This window comes from Theropithecus gelada, chromosome 17 (assembly GCF_003255815.1).
Source record: "Theropithecus gelada isolate Dixy chromosome 17, Tgel_1.0, whole genome shotgun sequence".
Classification (NCBI taxonomy): domain Eukaryota; kingdom Metazoa; phylum Chordata; class Mammalia; order Primates; family Cercopithecidae; genus Theropithecus; species Theropithecus gelada.
This window is the reverse complement of record NC_037685.1, coordinates 25,141,436-25,161,125: the sequence shown is the minus strand read 5'-3', so window position 1 is coordinate 25,161,125 and position 19,690 is coordinate 25,141,436.

The following is a 19,690-nucleotide window of genomic DNA, read 5'->3' as shown; positions in this document are numbered from 1 at the left end:
GGACACTGACGTTAGAGAGGGTGAATACATTAGTTAATATTCAATAGTTTATATTAATTATTAAGTTTTCTTAAAATTTATCACATTAGAAATTAATAACTTTGAAACAAAGTCAAAGGTTAAAGGATTGACATCATGTAGGCAAATTTAAATCAGCTGAAAGTCAGGAAGAAATATTAAGTTAATATTTAAAGATTACTTCAAGAATTTAATTATGAGGATATATTATATAAACTTATACATAGTTCCAAATGGAATTGAATATGCGATTGTTTTCTGACATTATATACGGAATAAGTAATTGAATAAAGTTTTTAAGACAACCATAATCTATTTTTGTAGAGACATTCAATTTCAGTTCAACCAAGAATATACTTATGAATTAGACCCTTTCTAAGATAGCATATGGCATTTTGCAATTCATGATCTAATACTTATCTTTTTCCAGGCTTTTAGATTTTCTTTGTCAATTAAATGAGAAGCCTTTTAGATTACATTTATAAATCCTTATGTCTATAGTTAAAGGCTCTTCTTTTCTTAAGGTGTCACAAGAATCCCTCATGCGCTTGACATCTATTGATCTCATCTACTTAATGGTTTTCTTTTCTGCTATAAATCTATGTCCTGGTCTTTTTTCAAAATGGTAATGACTCTCTCAATTTTCTATTATCTTGAGCAGAATTGACTATGACATTTTAACATACAAGCTAAACAGGAGTATAATTAGAAATCATTTTAGTTACTCTCAAGTAAGTTACCCTGATTTTTTATAGGTATAACTACATAAACTTTTCAGAAAGTGCAACCAAATATTTGAGAAAGGATAAATATACATTTAGTATGGGCTTGGGAGTGCTAACAATGATAACATATATTCATACCCCATGAGTCTGTACTTGAACCCACAACCTCTTCTTTAAAAATCCCTGTACTTAACTCTCTCATTCAAACAAAGCTCCAATATTTCATTCCGGATTAAGAAGGAAGAAGAGATTGAATTATAATGAATACTAACACCACTATTTGGTAGATAGACCAAAACATCTTCCTACCCAACTTCAGGATTTCAAAACCAGACAGAGGATTTTCGGAGACTGGGAGAAATTTCTTCAGTTATTAGAACAGGAGTTATCCTAAGGTGAGTGGGGAGAAGCTAAGAAGCGAGTGATTAAAATAAAGAGAAAGCCTAAGAATTATCTTTGGTTTTTGTTTTAATATTTGTAAAATAAAAATAACATACAGGGAAGACTAGGAAACATAGGGAACCTACCGAGGCTTATCCAACCAACATTGCAAGCTTTTTTTTACCAATTTCATCATAATGCTAATGGCCAAGGGACTGCATAGCTAACCAGCTGAAGTGATTTGTTTTGTGCTGTTGTTTTGTTTCTGTTTTTCAAATGTTTAAAAATGTGCTTTGCAGATTATAGGAGTGGAAGGATATGTATCTATCTCACTGGTTGCTTCCGTAACCCTTGACCTCCTCTGTTCCTTTTTACCCCTACTGCTCAAGTAAATGGCTTCTTTTACTATCTGTTCCTATAAAGGTTGTACTTTATCTTTCTTTTTCAGGAGTTAACATCTACTCTTCTACTTTTTCTACACCTCAAGTGATAAAATTGTTGCTAAAAAAGAAAAGAAATAAAGAAAGAAGATACGGGAGAAAAATGAAAATCAAAATCCTAGAGTTTAATATTTTCAATATTATCTCTATTATTCATGACTCTACCCTTCCTTGAACATATATTCTTTAAGATAGAATTGATTACCTGGGTATAATGCACACAGAGTATGGAACAAAACCAGCACTTCAAAAACCTAATAAACTAATGGGAATAAATTTAAAATAAGATAAATATATAGTCATATAGTAAATTTATAGCTTTTATATTTTATTTTCAAGAAATAAAAGCTTGTTCATTTTTCACCCTTTGTAAATGCTATTTTACAAGATTTGCCAATTTTTAGAAAATGATCCTAAAAGTATAAATGGTGCAATTCAAAATTTAATAACGAAATAAATCAAAGTAATTGCTGTAATTTAATGATAGCAATAAATAAATTGTCTTTGCAGACAAGCATAAGGACACAAAAATAATTGAAATTTTATTGTACGTCCTCCAAAATAAATAACTACATTAAAATTTGGGGAGATATTTATCAAACATAAGGGTCAGATACACCTGAAGGATATCTAGCTCTTTGTACATAATTTGATAGTAGATCATGCAATTCAAATTTAAGCTTTACAGTGGAAATTCCATGCAAAGCATTAAAATTGATATTTTGACAACATAAAATCTTGTCCACATTTTATAGTCTCTTAATAAAAATTTGAGAAGCTGCCAAGGCCAAGATTTTGCCTTTCTTAGGGAGATAAATGTCTTAATAAAACTCCCTTTCACCTTCATCTTAGTTTTACATGTATGCCTGATACTCCATTTGAATGCAAAGTTCTACATTATATAAACTGCATGATTTAACTGCATCTATAAAGTCTGATTTTCTAATTCTTGATACTCTGCTAATTGCTGTAACTAGTAATAATTAGATAATGCCCTAGAAACTATATATTTAAATTTAAAAATTAAATTAAAGAACTAAACAAAATTAATAGTGGGTTATGTGTAGATGTCTTTAAACTCATTGTGCTAATTGTATGTCTTCAGTTCATTAATAAGCTGTAACAAGCAAATAAAATAAATAATTGACCCTGGGAAAACACAGGATTGAACTGCATGGTTCCAGTTACACATCAGTTTTCTTCTGTCTTTGCCACCCCTGACACAGCAAGACCAACCCCTTCTGTTCCTCCTCCTTATCAGCCTTCTAAAGGTGAGGATGATAAGGATGGAGATCTTTATGATGGTACATTTCTATTTAATGACTAGTAAATATATTTTTTCTTTCTTATGATTTTCTTAATAACATTTTCTCTTCTTAGCTTACTTTATTGTAAGAGTAAATTACTGTATATAATACAGTTGAGTTTGAACGACACGAGTTTGAACTGTATGGGTCCACTTACACATGGAGTTTTTTCAAAAAATATATTTGAAAAGTTTTTGCAGATTTGCAAAAATTTGAAAAAACTCACAGTTGAACAATGTAACCTGAAATATCAAAACAATAAAAGGTAGTTATTAATCCATAAAATATATGTAGATTCGAGTCTATTTTATGGTTTTCTACAATGCAACATACAAATGTATCACTAAAAGTTAAAATTTATCAAAACGTATGCACACAAACACTTACCGACTGTACTTGGCACCATTCTCAGTCAAGATAAATTTAAACAGAAGTAAAACCTCTGTATTAAATTATGACTGCATAGAAATAACTCTAGTACATGTTGTGCTACTGTAATAGTTTTATAGCTACTTCCTGTTGCTCTTGTGGCAAACTCAGGTGTTTCAAGTATCTGCTTAAAATGCTGTGTGAATCTCACCATTTCTACGTGAGCAGTTCATGTCCTCAGTAAATTGGGTATGGCAGTAAAATGTGATCTCTCACAGTTTCAAGTATTTTTCACTGTTTTTAGTATAATACCATAAACCTTGAATAACACCATGGGACAAAATGCCATTAATGATTCTAGAAGTCCTCTCAAAAAGCACAAAAAAAGTTGAATTGCTTGATGTGTACTGTAGACTGAGATCTGTAGCTGCTTTTGCCCACCATTTCAGATAGAAGATATATTTTATAAATAGATGAAATAAATCTGCATTATTGATAAATACCATACAGTTCAGTAAATGTATTTTCTCTCCTTCATGTTTTTCCCAATAATATGTTCTTTTCTCTAGCTTAATTTACTAAAAGAACACAACATATAATAGAGATGACATGCAAAATATGCTGTTATCAACTATGTTATCAGTAAGGCTTCTGATTAACAATAGGCCATTAGTAGTTAAGTTTTGAGGGCATCAGAAGTTATACATACATTTTCTACTATGTTTGGGATTGGCACTCCAACTCCTGCATTGTTCAAAAGTTAACTGTAGTTAGATTTGTGTTTAGAATCGTGCCGACTTATGTATTAATCTGTTTTCACACTGCTATAAACATTCTACCAGAGACTGGGTAATTTATGAAGAAAAGAGGTTTCATTGGCTCACAGTTGCACATGGCTTGGGAGACCTCAAGAAGCTTACAATCATGGTGGAAGGCAAAGAGGAAGCAAGGCACATATTACATGGCAACAGGAAAGAGAGAAAGAGGAAAGGGAAGTGCCACATCTTTAAACCATCAGATCACATGAGAACTCACTCACTATCATGAGAAGAGCATGGAGAAAACCACTCCCATGATCCAATCACTTCCCACTAGGTCCCTCCCTTGACACATAGGGATTACAATTTGAGATGAAATTTGGGTAGGGACACAGAGCCAAATCATATCAACATATTTATAGCTTTTTAACCCACTCGAATTTTTAAACACTAAGTTCTTTTGGATGGTTCTATGGGTAATATCATGGGGAATAAAATGTAGAAGCAACTTTTTTTCTGACTACCCCAAATTAATAAAAATATTAAAGATTAGAGGAGACTATGTGAGTATAATTGATCAGATTGTTATAAAGAAACATTAATTTTGTATTTTGATGGGGTTAAAAATCATTTAGATCGACTGCTTTTTGTACCCATTTGTCACCAACCCTCAACATATACTCACACACATCCTAGGTAAAAGTCACATAACTTATAATTAAAGTTACATGAGGGAAGAAGGCTGCATTGCATAGTTTCTGGTACAAATGTACTCCCTAGTTCCTAGGAATGCTTAGCACAAAGATATGTTCAATAAATATTTCTTGAGTGAATACATGACTGAAGGGCTTGCTCTGAATAGTGGTTTTGATAACTCACTGCTGAGGTGTTTAATTGATTCATTATATGTGTAAATTATTCATGTTCAAAGAAACAAGTGATAGCATACTCAGTTTCTTATGTTAAGTAATATTAATAGAGTTCAATTTATGCTATTCCTGAAATACATTAATTGGTCCTTAATAGTTTGCAAAGTTTTATTCTACAAAATGATTGTCATTAGCTATAGAAGGATTAAAAAGCATTATTATATCAAGGATATCCAGGAGTTGTCATTGTGTGCACATATAGAATTTTCCCATATAAAATCATAGGACAATGAACAATTGTTTCATTAATGTATGTGTTTAATAAACTAGTTAGTTCACATATTTCACAGTACTTTTAAACTAACATTTATGTTTTCTAATTTTAAGGCAAAGGATATGGAATAAAATACTCTCTAGGCCCATGTTTTAAAGTCCTAGTCTCATTTGATTACAAAAATATATAGCCTCATTTACTTTACTTCTTCATTTTCAGCATTTAAAAAATATTTGTGCTATGATACGATTAAAAAATATATTGGAAATTCATTCTTCTGCTCTTATTTTTATAATACATATTGGTAAAAGCCTAGATTGCCATTGCTATGTATTACCACGTTTGAGTAAAAATAAATGTCCTCCGAGATACTGTAATATCTACTGCAAAAATATACACGCCTTTAAGAACAGGTGACATTTAATGAGGTGTACGTTCAACTGGAGACTATTGTCAGATGCTGTTATTTAGTGTCTTCTGATATTAGAATTGTGAATCGGTGATGTTTTAATAGGCTATCAACTTCTAACAACCAGATGTAACCATTGTAATGTGTACTCAAACATATTAGCCTGAAATATTTCTTTCCCTAGTTAGATGCTGCCCTCTAAAGATGATCTCAAATCATTTTCACTAGAAATCAGTTTTAAAACCATGTTTGTTCTTCTATATACAACAGATTATTTTCTACTTTGAACATAGTCTCATAATTATAAATAGAACTTTAATTTTTTAAATTCTATATGAATAAAAATCAATTTATTACTTTAAATGTTTTACTAATGATTTCATTAGTAAACTAAAATATTCTCTTTTATTTAATGTAAGACATTAAACAAAGGTCTTTTTTGAGAAAAAATCAGAATGAATTGAGTGAATCATTAATAGTGTGATATATAGAAATTAATATGGAGTTTTTATTATATAAGCTAGATATGTGACTTATGTAAATTATTAAAATTATACCTTGATATATTTTCTGATAAATATTTTTGTAAACTACATAGAATTATTTAAATACTTTTGGCATTAATGTAAATATATATTATAATAAATGTTCATTGTTTAAAATGAACATATATTGGTCAAAAGGTTTAATTGAGGGGCATAGTATTGAATAAAAACCAAATGAGCTACTTTCACAAAAGGATTTTATTTCTGTAAGCTGTGAATTATTTAAGGGTAAATAATTTCATTTGATGCTTTTGAAAATGCCAACTTATAGAACAATACTTAATTTAATTATATAGTAACATTTAATTCAGTTATAAATTACTCTTTTGAGGTTTGGGTTTCATTTTGGATCATTTTGATTAAGATAACTTTTTCATGTTAATATATAGTTTCAATTTCAAGAAAATGATGATTTTGCAACTTTTTTTTTTTTTTTTTTTTTTTTTTTTTTTGAGACGGAGTCTGGCTCTGTCTCCCAGACTGGATGGAGTGCAGTGGCGCGATCTCGGCTCACTGCAAGCTCTGCCTCCCGGGTTCACGCCATTCTCCTGCCTCAGCCTCCCGAGTAGCTGGGACCACAGGCGCCCGCCACCTCGCCCGGCTAGTTTTTTGTATTTTTTAGTAGAGACGGGGTTTCACCGTGTTCGCCAGGGTGGTCTCGATCTCCTGACCTCGTGATCCGCCCGTCCGGCCGATTTTGCAACTTTTGAATAAATATAGTGAAAAAGCATTTTACCATCCTTTAACTGGTTATCAGAGACATCAATTATTTCAATAAATTTTATCCACAAAATGTATAACAAGGAAACCATAGATTTAGGAGACTGGTTGATTATTGCCATAAACCTCTTCTATAATATTATAGAAAAAATAATTTTAATTAATTAGCAAGCAAACAATATAAGATAATGTACTTGCAGATCTATAGTGAAATGTGTGTTGTCTATATGAAAATTTATAAAATTAACATGGAATTCTTACTAATTCAGTGAATTGTTCATTCAACTTTATGATGTGTGGAGTATTTTACATTTGTTAGTAATAATGTCATGCTAAGCATTTATGACACACATTAAGGAAAAAAGATTTGAGTGACCAGAATCTGCATTCAGATTACTTAACAAAGTTGATTATGTTTTCTAGAATCAAGTCTTAAATTATTAATCTTATCTACCCAAATAAATTAGAGAAATTATATTTAGAACTTGGTAAAATACACAGAAACAGTTATAAATATATGCAAATTTAAATGTAAACTTTTTGTTTGTTTGTTTGTTTTATCAGACAGTCTAACTTTGTTGCTTAGGCTGGAATGCAGTGGCGCGATCTCAGCACACAGTAACCTCTGGCTCCCAAATTCAAACCATTCTTATGCCTCAGCCTCGCGTAGCTGGGACAAGAGGCAAGTGCACCAACACAAGCTAATTGTTGTATTTTTAGCAGAGACAGGTTTTGCCATGTTGGCCAGGCTGGTCTTGAACTCTTGTCCTCAAGTGATCTGCCCGCCTCAGCCTCCCAAAGTGATGGGATTACAGGCATGAGCCACCGCGCCTGGCCTAAATGTAAACTCTTTAAACTTCAATGTTATCATCCTTTTATTGGTATAAAAAGGTTAAAAGGGTAATTCTGGCAAAGGTAAAAATTTATTTATGTCAACATTGAGAAATCCAAGTTAAATAAAAATTTATTCTAGGTCCAAACAAAAATTTTAAGAAAAATAAAAAAGGGTAAATGTATTAATTTATTATAAAACGTTGCTTTCCTTTAACTATGTTGACTATCATTATGCAACCCAGTAAAGTCCCTCTTTTCTTCCCCACCCTCTGACTAGTTTCCTCTCCTTCTCTCTATATTCTTTACTGTATACACCAAACACTACTGTTGGAAAACTGAATGGTCTCCATGAAGCTTAATGCAGTTTTTTTGATCATTCCATGTTCATTTACGGTTCTGTATTGAAAAACCGAATGTGTATTAATCTGCTAGTCTCAAAACCCTCTAATAAGTGTTTTGAAATTCTACAAAGTCTTTCTGGTTTTCAGACCTCTCCAGTGAAAATGACATGCCAGAAACTTGAAATACATCATGCTAGCTATTCTTTTTCTAGAAATAAATAAATAAATAAACACAAACAAAAACAAACAAAAAAAATTAGATATTTTTAAAATTATGCTTTTCAGAATTGAAACAGATATTTGTGTTCCAAAAATATTTACAACATAAAGCCATCATTTTAAACTAGTATTTATAATAATAGGTAAACAAAATACTTAATAAATTTAGACAATTTCACTGATCTATTATTACTTATAACAAACCAAGATCACGTTACTCATTTTATTTCCCCAATAGCAGGTTTTCCAATATCCTCATTTTTTTAGGTGCATGGACTAATACACAACAAGTCTCAGTGACATGTTCACAGTTGTCAGATGTTAAAAATACATATTTCGTAAAGAAAATCCCATTTACTTTCTTTAACTTCTCCACAGAGAAAATAATGAGTTATTTCTCTCATATTTTTGTTACAAGCATATTTTAGAATATACATTTTTTATCTTTTAAATAAAATAAGCAAATTCAAAAAATATTTAATTTTTATACAAGCCAAACTCTTTAGTTGTACTTCTGGTATGCCTGAATGATATAGTCCAATTTCTGTCTCAATTAAAATCCTTATCTAAGAAACATTATTAGAAAAGTAAAGTACGGTTATTCTTCCCAATCTATGAAGAATAAATAGGTACTGTATGAAAGTTTAGGGATGAGATTACTTTAAGATAAAAAAAAAAAAAGAAACTCAGACAGCTCATAATACATTGGTTCTAAATCTAAGCAGGCAGAAAGCTAAAAACAAACTCAAGATTGATTCAGCTGTAGAACTAACTGCAAGATAAAAACAAGAAAATAATACTAATTTTTCTAAAGCTTTGCAAAAGGTCATAGGACTTTTGTACATTCCTGAATAGTGATCAATTTTTATCTATTTGTGAAAAGACAATTTAAAAAGCAGCAATGTAATAACATCATTTGGACTACTGAAATCATTTTACAGATAAATTGTATGACCTTATGGATTGCTTTAAATTTCAAATTTCTATGAATCCATCCTACTTATTTAAAATTTGACATTATATATTTTAATTAGAATACTTGATGGAAAGAGTTTCAAAAACCTCCAATGAATAATGAAGAACTGATAATATTATTATTTCACAATAGATAAAAGTGAATAGCTAGTGATAATAATGAGACTTAGTCCACATGAATATATTAAAGTGTCCCTTTATTCAAATGACTAATTATATTTGACTATAAGGTCTAGAATATAAATAAGAGAGGTAAAATAAACACACACACACATGAAAACTGTTTTCTCATAGACTTTACATGCCAGTGGGGAGACAAAAACATTATACTAATTAAGACCTGTATTATGTTAGATGATGATTTAAAATATGAATGAAAATTGTAAAAGCAGATGGTAACAGCCAGCACAAGGGTGACTGCAATTTTAAATAACACAGCCAAAGAAAGCCTCACTGAGAAGATAAAATGAAAATCAAACACACAAACAAATAAAAACAGATCGTAAGAAAATATTTATAAAACATATCTTATAGAAACCTCTTACACCTCAAGAAGAAGAAAAACAGTACAGTCAAATATAGGCAAATGACATAAAGGGACATCTCACAAACGAACTTATACAAATAATAATGACATGAAAAGATACCCAATGTCATTAGTCAACAGGGAACTAGAAATCAAAACAACAGTAAGATGCCATTTTATACCCACTAGAAGAGCTGTAAGACACACAGAAAAAACATTGTATGGATAGAAAGAAAAAGGAATCCTCATCCATTACTGATAGGAATGTAAAACGATGCAGCCACTTTCTGTAACATTCAGTTTCTTAAAGAGTTAAACATAAAGCTACCATACAACCCAGAAGTTCCAATTCTAGGTATGAACCTAAGAGGAAAAAAAGCTTATGTCCACACAATGTGTATATGGATGTTCATAGTAGTAGTATTCATAGTAGCCAAAATGTGGAAAGAACCTTACTGTTCACCAGTTGTTGAATTAACTGAAAAAGTGTGGTATATGCATACAATGGAGTACTGTTTACGAAAAGGGATGAGCTACCGAGGAATAGTATTTCATGGAAGAACCCCAAAACTAGTATGCAAAGTGAAAAAAAGTAAGGCACAGGAGTCGGTATGATGCAATCTTATTTTACATGAAATGCCCAGAAAAGGCAAAATTATAGATATAGAAAGTAGATTAGTGGTTTCCTGGGACTGGGTTGGGAATAGGGAGTAATTCTCAATGGGAATGAGGGATACTCATTGCGGGTATTTTACTGGAAAAATGGAAGTGTTCTAAAAGTCATTTATGATGATAGTTTTATCATTTAGTAAAAGTGAACTGCACACTTGAAACAAATGAATTTCATTATATAAAGTATATCAGGAAAGTTGTGTTTTTAAAAAGCCTGAGGGCTGGGCACGGTGGCTCACACCTGTAATCCCAGCACTTTGGGAGGCCAAGGCGGGCAGATCACCTGAGGTCAGGAGTTCAAGACCAGCCTGGCCAACATGGTGAAACCTCGTCTCTATTAAAAATACAAAACTTAGCCAGGCGTGGTGGCACATGCCTGTAATCCCAGCTACTAGGAAGGCGGAGGCAAGAGAATCGCTTGAACCTGGGAGTAGGAGGTTGTAGTGAGCAGAGATCTCGCCACTGCACTCCAGCCTGGGTGACAAGAGTGAAACTCCGTCTCAAAAAAAAAAAAAAAAAGGCTGAGGATTATCTAGCATAGAAGTATAGACCTCCTTGTACAATGCCCTTTAGTCATGTTACTGTTTAAATTAAATACAATTAATTAGTTTTCTCAATGACATTAGCACATTTCAAGTGTTTAATAGCCATATGTGGCTAGAGGCTATGCTGTAGGCAATACAAATACAGGATATTTTTATGACTGAGGTAACTTTCATTAGCTAGTGCTATTAGGAGACTAAGGGGACCATGGTGAAGTGAGCTAGTGATGAGATTCAAAATATAATTTGAATACAGAATATGTGATGCATCGTTTATAGGCATGAGATGAGATGGGTATCAAGAAAACTCAAAGTTTTGGCTTAAGGTAAAGGGACAATGGAATTGCTATAAACTGAAATTGTGAAGACAATAGAAGAACAGATTGAGGATAGGGCATGAGGTTATAAATTTGTCTTTAGTCATATAAATTTTAAAATACCTATTAGATATCCAAAATATAAAGATCAATTAGGTAGATAACTAATGTCTGGAGTTCATGGGTGGTATCAGAACTGAGTCCAAAGGCACCCAGTTTGAAGTAATTTGGAAGATTAGAAGTAACTAGCAATATAGCCTGACAAGGGAAATCAATGAGAAAGAAAGAACTTTAGAAGGTATAGGGTTCTGGAAACCAATAAAAGACATATGTCTAGGAGGAGAGATTCATGAACTGTAGCAAATGCTCCAGAAAGGTTAACAGAAGTAAGTACTGAGATACACATTTTTAATTCAGCAACATTGGTGATATTGCAAAAATAGTTCCTGCATAGTGTTAGCATGAAATGCTGCTAGTAATCTGTGAGAGAGTAGGAAGGAAAAGATTGGAGGAAGAAAATGTACAGTACTTCTAGGAGAAGTGTAATAGAGTAGTTAGAGTGAGAAATATGATCAAGAAAGTCATATTTAACATGAGAAAAATGTCTGTATGTTGATGTGAAAGATCAAGTACGAAGGGAGCAAGAGAGGACAACTGCTGATCTAATGCTCTTGAATAAGAGAGTAGGGAACAAAAATATACAAGTGGGAGTGTTAGCTAGTTCTATGAGTTTGAGTAGCCCATGCATAGTGAACAAACTAAGTATATGTTCAAGATGCAGGTATCTGAGAAATTTGCTGGTTGTACTGTGGTACTAGTGGGTGTTCTGAGAATATTTGCTGGTATCTGAGAATATTTGCTGGTTGTACTGTGGTACTAGTGGGTATTCACTTCAAATTACTTCTCTTGCCTGGATAATGTAAAAGTCTATATCAAAAGCTTTGCAGACTTGTTACACAACAACGTAAACATACTTAACACTAATGAATTGTGCATTTAAAAATGTTTAGGATGGTGAAACTTTTTTAACCACAATGCAGGGGGGGAAAAAAAAAAAAAGTCAAGCCAATGTCTACAGCCAAGAATGAAAATAGTGGAAGGTTTTGAAACTTTAAAGACGGATGAGAGTGTTTGAAAGAATCAGAGGGCAGCGAGACAATGAATAGATAAGAAGAGAATAATATACTTGCTAGACACCATAAGAATCTCATTTAAAGTTAGTGAATAAATGAAGATCGAGACCGGTCAGCATGTTTTTCCTGCAACTCCCTTCAACTACACAGGATTAGACACTACTCATAGGTGCCATGGTGGAGAGCTCATTAGCTAGACTTGTAGTAATACAAAATGAGTCTAGAAAGGAGAGTGAGGTGAATAAGTTAAAGGTGTATACAAATGATGATGATTATAAGTTAGTGTATATGCGAGTGGTGGACGAGAGTAGTAGGATGTATGATATACCAGTCCTGGTGGGGTGTGAGAATTTTCAGTATCACCGGGGGAAACAAACCGTAAATGTTAAGTGTTCATAGATGGAGAGTGAGATACATAAAATTGAGACTATTGTGTTAGTATCTTTTTTTTCTAAGGACACATGAATACAAAGTTCAAGTAAGGCGAAAGATGAAATCATTAACGAGAGGAGATCATGGAATCTAGGTCAGGCTATTGAAAGGGTCAATTAATAGATACTGAAACCACCAGGGATGATAAGAGGAGCAGTGTTGGAGACAAATGACAATAAGTGAGAAAGAAAGTCTTCAAAAATGAGTCCTAATATGATTTTCAGCTGATGATTCCAACAAAAAATTTAGTGGATAGTAGAGTCTAAGGATGTGAGTTTCAAAGGTGGGGATTTTTAGAGAGGAGAAATGGAGATTTATTTAAGAGCAGCAATGAGGATGGCGGAGGTTTGCTCTCCCACATTTCAGCCACTGACAGGAGGGGCAGACGAGAAGAGCACCCTGTCTTGGAACAGCATGCAGGAAGAATACCTTTAGGAGATATTTAAACTTTGGCTACAGACAGAAAATGAAGGGAAACGTTTGAGAAATAAACCTTTTTTCTAAGTAAATGAGATTCAGCAGTTGGTTAAGAGTATAATAATAGTCAGGAAAGGGCATTTGTAAGAGCCAGGTGGAGTTTAGTAGGTGAGTCACAAGAGAAAATCTGTGAAAAGAAACTTCATGGAGAAATACTGTTCGTGAACAGTAATATCTTGTATATGAACACTTAAATCTAAAGCAGGAAAAATACATGAACCAGCTGTCTTCTCTGCTTTCAGTCTTCCCCAAAACAGAGAGTACCATACGCAACATCTATAGCAATATTTTTCCTGTGCATTAATTTTCTAATTCCATTCATGATGGAGAAATTGGTAAGAACAATATAAAATCTGAAGAAAATTTATAAAATGGTAATCGCAGATGGAACCACTGCAGGATTGAAATTTTTTAGAAAGGGAGACACGCGAGGACTGTCCCACTTCCATTTGTGCTTAGTTTTGTAGGATATAATTTCAGCACAGTGAGGCTAAGCCAAGCATGAGGAGATCTATCTGAAAGAAGGAAGCAGATCAGCGTTTAGAACTTACAAAGAGGCTATGAAACTGGTGGCCTAGAAGTCTATGTGGAATTTCATCTTGAATAATTTGCCAACTCCTGGGCTGCCAATATATAAGGACTGAGATTCCTTGAGCCACGGCAGAGAGCAAATGTTCATACATAAAGGGTTGAAATAAGATTGGTGATCATAGAACCTCTTAAGTCATTGACATTATAATTATTATCAATTTCAAAACTCTGACATTATGTCTTCAAATATTTGCTCCATTCTCTCTTTCTGTAACTCCAATTTTATGTATTTCAATTCTTATGTCACTTGTATTAGTAGTATATCTTCTATATTTTAATATTGACCCATATTTCAGCTCAATCCCCTCATCTTCTCAAAAGACTACCATGCTAATAGCCTATTTACTAATTTATTAACTTATTTTTAATATTTTTTAGTTCTAGTATTTCCACTTACCTGTTGTCATTGACTTTCTAAAATATGCAAAAACATTCATTCCATAATTTCAGTACCTAGGTCACATTTAGGTCTGTTTCTAATGTCTATTATCTCTTTTTTTTTTTTGGTCCCTTTGAACATTTCATCTTCTCCTGGTGTGCACAGATATTTTTATTTTCATACTAAAATATAAATATGAGTATTTTAAGAAATAAATAGGGTCTCTAGAAAATATTTACATTTGCATTCCAGCATGCAATGTAATTAGGAGCAGATCACTTAAAACCAGTCAGGTAGTGATCTACACCGAGGCTTCGTTTTAACATTTTGTTAGAGTATCCTAAGTAACTGGGACTTCTACCATTTTGCTATTCTACAGGCTTCACTGGAAACTGTTGTTTTTACCAAGGTTTCTCTTTCTTACTAGCTCTGAACTCCAGTTGCAATTTCCCTTCATACTACTATTGAAATCTCATCTAAAATTTACATCTCAGAGATTTCCATCTTTTCTTTAAGCACCTCTTTCTTTATCAGCAATTCCTTAAAGGGAAAGATGAAATAAAGTTTTGGATAAATAGATAGACAGATAGAAGGATGGATGGATAGATAGATAGATAGATAGATAGATAGATAGTAGTGCAACTAGTCTTAAACAGCAGGGATTGTTGCCTGAAACAGACTACATCATGATTTCTACAAGTAGAAATGCTATCTGGCAGCTTTAAAATATGTCATGGCTGCTAGTAATGTAATCTCCCCACTACTGCTTCATATTTTGTAAGCTTTTCATTATTTTGTTTTCATATTAAGTTTTCCAGGATGACTTTAGTTATGTTTCAAATGACCAGCCCCACAAAAAGTTTAGTGGCATTTAGGCTTGTAATGTTACTTTTTTAGCCCTTTGTGTGCATACGTGTGTGTGTGTGTGTATGTGTGTGTTTGTTTATGTGGGTGTAAATGTGTGTATGTGTGTGTGTGTATAGTAGTGTACTTATCCAGGCATTGTATTTATTTTCAAAACTTTGATGCTATGCTGAATTTTAACATTTTGTAATTAACCATGTAATTATCTTCCAATATAATGTATTTTTTAATTAAATTTAATATTTCAAATTAATTTCTAAATTGACAGTTTGCAAAACTGAATTTCTGTATTTAAGAACCTGAAGCCAGGGGCAGTGACCCGTTCCTATAATCCCAGCTCTTTGGGAGGCTGAGGCGGGATGATCACTTGAGCACAGGCATTCCAGATCAGCCTAGGCCACATAGTGAAACTCCATCTCTACAAAGTTAGCCAGGCATAGTGGTGCACAACTGTAGTTCCGACTACTTGGGAATCAGAGGTGTGAGAATTACTTGAGCCTGGAGAGGTTGAGGCTGCAGTGACCTGTGACTATGCCTCTGCACTCCAGTCTGGGTTAGAGTAAAATCCTATCTCAAAACAAACAAACAAACAACAAAAAACTTCGATTTATCCGTGTATCTCAGAATAGTTTTATTATCATCCTTTTACAAGTTCTATGATTATTCGTATGAAAATTATTTTAGGATATGTGTGAAAGTTAATGGCATGGTGGCCGGGCGTGGTGGCTCACGCCTGTAATCCCAGCATTTTGGGAGGCCAAGGCCGGCAGGGGGAATCACGAAGTCAGGAGATCGAGACCATCCTGGCTAACACTGTGAAACCCTGTCTCTACTAGAAATATGAAAACAAAAAATTAGCCGGGCATGGTGGTGGGTGCCTGTAGTCCCAGCTACTCGGGAGGCTGAGGCAGGAGAATGGTGTGAACCCAGGAGGTGGAGCTTGCAGTGAGCTGAGATCGTGCCACTGCACTCCAGTCTGGGTGACAGAGCGAGACTCTGTCTCAAAAAAAAAGTTAATGGCATGGTGTTATGTGAAGCTGTTATTGATGGTGAGATGCAGTGATATGCCTGGGTAGATCCTCAGTAGGACCAGGTGTTTGTGATTTCCAGCTATATTGAGAGACTCGGCTGTTTCTCATGAATTTGCAATGGACACACCCAGAGCTAATACTCAGCCCCAGATCACCCAGGTGCAAGTGAGGTTCCTCTTTAAACCTCAGGTTCCAAGAGTGACTTTGTGTCTGCATCAGTCCTCTCTGAGTTTCATAAAGCTCTTATGACCAGAAACTCTGAGTTCCCTTAGTCACATGCAACTTTCACCAAACAGCTTCATACTTCTCAGCTGCTAAACACTCTGGCAACAAGGAAATCCTTATGGGCACGTTGGCTTCTCTGCATGATCCCTTGGCTCCTACTTGTCACAAAGAGAATCCCAGTAAATCCAGCGACCATGTGTGTACGCTCCAATTTCAAACATGGTGCCATACTCAAAGGAGGATATATGAGGTAGTGAGAAAAGGGCTTTTGAAGGGAAAATAAATTGGCTATGTCAAGCACAATCCACGTATTTTTAAAGATCCTCTCGCTAAGCAACTGCTTTTTAAAAGATTTGAAAGGCCAAGTTTCTGAAGCTAATATTCCTTGTGAAGAATCTTTATTCTCTGTCCTTGTAAAGGTAAACAGAATATTTTAGTTATTCTTATTGTAAAGCCTTTTGGGAAAGCCTACCTATCTGCAAATGCTTTGGAAGATATATTGCCTGTGTTCCTCTACTCTTTCTTACAAGAGGTTTCTGTGGTTGTATAATGAGCAGTAGTTAAATCAGTCCCATTATTCAAATAGAACTTGATAAAAGAAAATTTGAGTTTGAATTAAAATTCTGCTACTTGCTTGGTGTAAGGCTATGAGCAACTGTAAATAATACTTTTGGGGTTTAATTTTCTACTATTTAACTTAGCGATGAAAAAATAATGCTGAATCCCGTAAGTTTTATGTGATAACTATAATACAGTAAAGGAATTGAAAAGCTTATTCATATTGTGAGATCCATCTAAAATGTATTCTCTTTATAATAATCAGCTTCTTACTCAACTATCTAGAAAGGCCCCCAAACTACAAAACTAAAGTTTGTGATATAAACACTAGTATGTCTGAGTAGGAGGCAATTATATTTATAATTTATATTTAGCATTTAAATCTCAGTCCAATAGGTTGGTAAGAAACATAATCTGAAAAGTCCTTCAAATGACCAGTTCTTAAGTGATGAAGGATGTAGACAGAGGTATATTGTGTGGGCCAAACACTGCTAAAATCATGCAATGCTTTAGAATATTATACTTAATTTTTATGTACTTTAATTTAAAACTACATTCTTGAAGTATAAGTAGAAAAGAAAGAGTACATTGTCTCAAATTTTCACATTTTTCCAATCATAAAGCAAAGCTTCTGAAAATCCAGGGAAAAGGTTAAGTTACATTGTACCCAATGCCAAATTTACTTTAACTGCTACTTCCATTTTTATTATCTAGATTCTTCTCTAATGCATTTTAACTTAAAAATATATTTTATAATCTGGTATTAATTTATAATCTGGTATTTTATAATATGTTATTAATTTTTATAATCTGGTATTAATTAAGATACAATTTCATATAGACTCATTCCACCAAAAAACATAAGAATGGAAAAATCTGCTATCCCAAGGACTCAGACACAAGTTTTATACTGTTTTATCCTTACTTCTACTGATCAGAAAGAATATTGCTTCCCCAAAGAGAGAAAAATGAAAAGACCTTTTATTGTATTGGAAATTAAATATTTTATGGGTAAGTATAATGATTTTATTCTGTGGATTAAAGCTTCTAAGAAAGATGAACTTTTAAACATTCCTGAAATAGAAGTTGGGTTGTAAAATTATAAGACATGTTTGGCAATCTTTAATTAGGTGATTGCTCAAATTTTCTAAGGTTAAAAAGATTTCTGCTCTGTATAAACTCTGAAAAATGTCACAATTAAAAGTCCAGTAAAAATCCTAAGTATTATAACTGACATTTAACATCCTTGGTACTCACTGTATAGGAAAAATAATACTAAATTCAATATTGAATTGAAGAAGTAATACTTTAAAATAAGATGATTTTCACTCAAATACCTAAACAGAACACTTTAATGTAATAAAAGTTGTTCTACCCAAATGTAAGACTTTTTATTCATCTCAAATTCCCATCTTGCAAAAAACATACGGCTTTATTTGTTAAATGCATACTCTGTATTCACAGTTATTTACAGTGATATGTGGCTTAGGGAATCAAATTTCTTTATATGAAATTAACTTTGTCATCCCATTTAAAGCTTATTTATTGAATATATGAAGGTGCTGGATTATGTGATAATTTCTACTATTTGCTCTTTTTCTGTGTCATCTTCATATTAAAAGGTAAGTCCCTTACTTTAACCAGTGCCTTCTTATAGCAATAAATGAAGTTTGAACACTTATAAGAAAATAATTTTCTTGAAGATGTTAAAGTAACAAGGTAGAAGGAACCTGTGTCCTGGAAGGAGCAGCAGAGCAGGTCTATGTGGAGCAGATCCACCCCACAAATTCAGACGTGTACTGCACGTGAAATAGGGTATTATACACTTTGAAACACTATATGTTGATTGGTGGCCTATTATTTTAATAGATTGTGATAATTGGCATACGATACAATTCATCCCTTTTTTAAAGTGTATATTTCAATGATTTTAGAATAGTCAAAGATTCTTACAACCATCACAATAAATTTAAAACATTTTCGGCCGGGCGCAGTGGCTCATGCCTGTAATCTCAGCACTTTGGGAGGTTGAGGTGGGTGGATCATGAGGCCAGGAGATCGAGACCATCTTGGCTAACACGGTGAAACCCCATCTCTACTAAAAATACAAAAAATTAGCCGGGCGTGGTGGCGGGCGCCTGTAGTCCCAGCTACTCGGGAGGCTGAGGCAGGAGAATGGTGTGAACCCGGGAGGCGGAGCTTGCAGTGAGCTGAAATCACGCCACTGCACTCCAGCCTGGGCAACAGAGCAAGACTCAGTCTCAAAAAAAAAAAAAAAAAGAAAAGAAAAAATTTTCATCATATCAAAAAGAAACCTCATACCTGCTAGCAGTCACCACACATTTCCCCCACCTCTAGCCATAGGAAAACACTATTCTACCCTTTGTCTCTACAGAGTAGCCTATTCTGTCTATATCATATAAATAGAATCTTAAAATTTGTGGCATTTTGTGATTGGACTTTTTTTTTTTTAATGTTTAGGATCGGGGTATATGTGCAGATTTGCTGTATAGGTAAATTGTGTGATACAGGTATTTGGTGTACAAATTATGTAATCATCAGGTAATGAGCATATTACCCAATAGGTAGTTTTTATTCATATAGAACCAAAACAGAGCTCAAATAGTCAAGGCAGTCCTGAGCAGAAAGAACAAAGCTGGAGAAACATCACATTACCCGACTTCAAACTATACCACAGGGCTACGGTAACAAAAAAAAAAAAAAAAAAAAAAAAAAAAAAAAAAAAAACAGGGGGGGAA